Here is a 4,172-nt window from a genome sequence, read left to right as displayed (position 1 = left end):
TGTGGCTGCATCACTCAGCACAGCTCCTGGCACATAGGAAGAACTTAGTAAATTTTCTGGCTCTCTGTCATCTATTTTTCTATCTGTCTTCTTTCTGTTTGCCTGTCTCTATGATCTGCCAACTATTATCTGTTACCTGTCTTTTTTCTGTCTGACATTTCTATCTCTCTGTCATTTATCAACTATTATCTGTCTATCTTTCTGTCTATCTGATCACAAATCAATTAAAGTGAGATTGGATTAGTTTTTGTTTCTAACATGTCACTTGAACTGGTAGCATTCTTATGTAAAGGCCCTTTTTTCCCCTCATGGTTGTCAGGTAGACCAATAATTCTTAAATTATCTCTCCTGGATCTGTTTTCCACATCTATTGTTTTTCCAATGAGGAATTTCCCATTTTCTTCTATTTTTTAATCCTTTTGATTTTGTTTGACTGATTCTTGATGTCTCATAGAGTCATTAGTTCTCACTTGCCCAATTCTAATTTTTTTTGAAGGGCAATTGGAGTTAAGTGACTTCGCCAAGGTCACATGGCTAGTTTTTTTTGTGTGTGTGTGTTAAGTGTCTGAGGCCGCATTTGAACTCAGATCCTCCTGACTCCAGGGCCAGTGCTGTACTCACTGCGCCACCTAGCCGCACCCCAATTTTAATTTTTAATGAATTGTTTTCTTCGGTTAGCTTTTGTGCCTCCTTTTCCATTTAGCTAATTCTGCTTTTTAAAGGAATTACTTTCTTCAGTGTACTTTTTTTCCATTTTGTCTATTGTATTTTTAAATTTTTCCTCTACCTCTCTTATTTGATTTTTTAAATCCTTCTTGAGCTCTTCCAAGAAGGCTTTTAGGGCTTGAGACCAGTTAATATTCCCCTTTGAGGTTTTGAATGTGGGGATATTGATCATGTTGTACTCTCCTGAATTTGTGTTTTGATCTTCCCTGTCACCAAGATATTTCTCTAAGATCATTGTTTTATTTAAATTCTTCTTGGTCATGTTGTTTGCCTTTCCCCCCAGGCTTTTACATTGGATCTCCACTTCTGGGGCCCAGGAGGAGCCCTGTCCCAGACTTCTTGTGCTGGCGGTCAGGGGGTTCTAGTTACTGGTTTTCTGTCCTGGGGCCTCAGGAGCTAGCAGTTGGATGTTGTAGTAGTCTGGTAGCTTACCTGATGCTGAACTGGAGGTGGTGTGCACCTGGTGTTGACACTTGTCTGCTCCTCCACCCGGAGCTCAGGATCTCCAGCTGATCTGTTGAGGTGGGACTTGCTTCTGGCTTTCTGGGACACCTCCTGTCTGGTCCCCTTCAGTCATAGCAAGAGGGACCTTTCCCATTAATCCCTGACTCTAGTTCCCTCTCCCCCAATTAATCTTACATACACACCCATACACACATATATATGTGTGTATGTATGTAGGTACATCTCCTGTCAATTTAATCTTTCTAAAAGACTTTGTTACATATCCTTCTCCTGCTCAAAGGTCATAAATGTCTCCTAATCATTCAAGATAAAATCTGAATCAGCAGCCAAGCACTTCTACAATTTGTTTCCATCTATCTCCTCCTTTCCTAATTTCCTCCTCCCACTCTGCAACTTGTTCTGATCAAATGTCTATCGATTATATTTCTTACTTATTTATCTATTCAAGGAGAGTGCTTGAGCAGAGCCCCAGAATTGCTCCATTGGGAGGGCCTAGGGTGGGGTGGTACTTGGGCCCTTTTTTACTCTGCTTCCTCATCTGTAGCTCTTCCTCATGCTGTATGAAGGAAAACAGCAAAGAAGCAATTGAACAGTTTTAAAGGGTAACTAGGAACAGGTGGCTTCAAGGTAAGGTTCTGTTAAACTGACCTAAAACATCTCACCATAACAGAATTATCAGATCACAGATTTATAGCTGCAAAGGATCACAGAAGTCATTAAACCCAACCTCCCATTTTATTGATGAGAAAACTGAATCCCAGAGAGCTTAAGGGATTCTTTTAGAGTCACAGAGCTAGTAAGTTCCTGGGCTTAGGTTTGAAATGAGGTCCTACTTCCCTTCCCCATCAGCTCCTGGCAGGCTCTAGCCAGTCAGCTGACCTGTTGCTGCTTTTCTTTGTCATCATTATGGATCTTCTATGCTCAGTTGGGGTTGGTTGGTGAGAAATGGCAACCTGCCATTCTTCTATATTCCCTTCATTAAGGCAAGATTGAGTCTGTCTTGGTTGGGCCCTTTAGGGTCCTCTGAAGAAATTCATTGCTTTCACAAGCCACCTAGAACCAGAAGAACTTTCAACTGAGAGCGCCCAATCAAGCAAGCAATCAATAAACATTTGTTAAGCACTTACTATGTGTCAAACACTGTGCTAAGCACTAGGGATACAAAGAGTGGCAAAAGATCATTCCTGCCATCAAGGAGCTTTTCACCCTTTATTCCTCAGATTCCCTTGCACATTTCACATGTAATATACATTCCAGCCTCCATACCTTTATTTATACCATTATCCCATGCTTGGAATGGTCTTTCCTCTTCTCTTGGCTTAATCAGACTAAACCCAGATCAAATGTCACCTTCCCCACAGAGCCTTCATTAACTTTCCTAGACCACAGGGAGTTCAAATTCCTCTGACTGAACTGTAATACTTAATGGTTTGTACTGCTCATTTTGCTGATCTTGCACAAGATAATATATCTCTCTGGGCCTCAGTTTTTTCATCTATAAAATGAGAATAACTTTAACTCTAGGCTCCCTTTCAGCACTAGCAATCTAATATTCTATGGCCTATTAAGAAGAGACTCAGTCACCTCGATCCCCTGAGCACAAGATCCTGTGACTCAATCTAAGAAGCAAAAGAAGGTCACCTATCTCCCATCCCTTGCACTATAAAGGAGCCAGTGTTTTTGTTTGTTTTGTTTTGAGCGGGGGTAGAAGAAAGGAGAGGATGAGGGGAGTATCAGTGCTGGAGAATTCCAGATACAGCCCATCAGTAGAATAGAGAATTGGGGTAGAGGGTAGGGAAGGGGGGGGGAGGGAGCTCAATCATCCCTCTCTTGAATCAAGTAATATTTTAGAGATAGTCTTAATTTCCAGGTAAATGAACAGACGTGTCTACCACCTGCATTTGGCCTCCTTTGCCACAGTTCTTGTGCAAGGCCAGTTGAAAGACAAACAGAGGGTTCAGTTGGCTCCAGGCCGCGGCAGCGAAGGAGCCACGAAGGAGCCCTCCTCTCCTGTGGCCCTCGGTTCCTCCCTCACCCTCCCTCGCTTGCTCCCTTGCTCCTTTCCGGAACCATGGCCTCTGGCGTGGCTGTCTTGGACTGCGTGATCAAAGTGTTCAAGTACACGAAGGTGCGCAAGTCCTCGACCCCCAGGAGGTGAAGAAGCGCAAGAAGGCGGTGCTGTTCTGCCTAAGCGAGGACAAGAACATTGTGCTGGAGGAGGGCAAGGAGATCCTGGTGGGTGACGTGGGCCAGACAGTGGACAACCTCTACACCACCTTCATCAAGATGCTGCCGGACAAGGACTGCCACTACGCGCTCTACGATGCCACCTACGAGACCAAGGAGAGCAAGGAGGAGGGAGGACCTGGGGTTCATCTTCTGGGTCCCCAAGAGCAAAATGACCTATGCCAGCTCCAAGGACGCCATCAAGAAGAAACTGGCAGGAATCAAACACGAATTACAAGCCAATTGTTACGAGGAAGTGAAGGACCGCTGTACTCTGGCCGAGAAACTGTGGGGCAATGCCTTGATTTCCCTGGAGGAGAAGTCTTTCTGAGTCTCCCACCTCTGTCCCCCCTGCTGGGGCTGCCCGAGCCAGTGGGGGAGCAGGCTGCCCCCTTCCTGCCAGACCCGAGGGGCTGGGAGGATCCTAGCAGGGGCAGGGCAATCCCTTCACTCATTTGCCAAACCGCCCCCAACTCCTGACCTCCCCCACTTCACCCCAGTGGCTCTGGCTTTCCTAAACCGCCTTTGATATTCCCAATCCTCTTGAGTTGTAGCAGACCAAGGATCCCCCGGACGCCCAGATGGGGGGGAGGTCAGTTTTTTCTAACTGACACCCCCAGTTTTACCCCTTCCCTGGGGCTGCCAACTTTTAACCGCAATAGTGGCTTTGTGCTCCTTGTTTAGTTTTGTGTATAAATGCAGTGTTGTGGAGACCCCCTCTCTCTCCCCAGTTACTCATGTGGCCAGTAAAAGGA

The 4,172-nt window shown here is 45.4% G+C and overlaps 1 pseudogene; it reads left to right on the top strand.

Annotated features, from left to right (window-relative positions):
* Positions 1-3,199: 3,199 nt before the first annotated feature.
* On the top strand, positions 3,200-3,748 carry LOC138153232 (cofilin-1 pseudogene; annotated as a pseudogene).
* Positions 3,749-4,172: the final 424 nt, after the last annotated feature.

The sequence above is a fragment of the Petaurus breviceps genome, unplaced genomic scaffold (assembly GCF_028583685.1).
Source record: "Petaurus breviceps papuanus isolate PSGF00001 unplaced genomic scaffold, PetGlider_PUasm1.0 151, whole genome shotgun sequence".
NCBI classification, from domain to species: Eukaryota; Metazoa; Chordata; class Mammalia; order Diprotodontia; family Petauridae; genus Petaurus; species Petaurus breviceps.
Note: the sequence above shows the minus strand (reverse complement) of the source record. Positions and strands in the feature narration are given on the sequence as shown.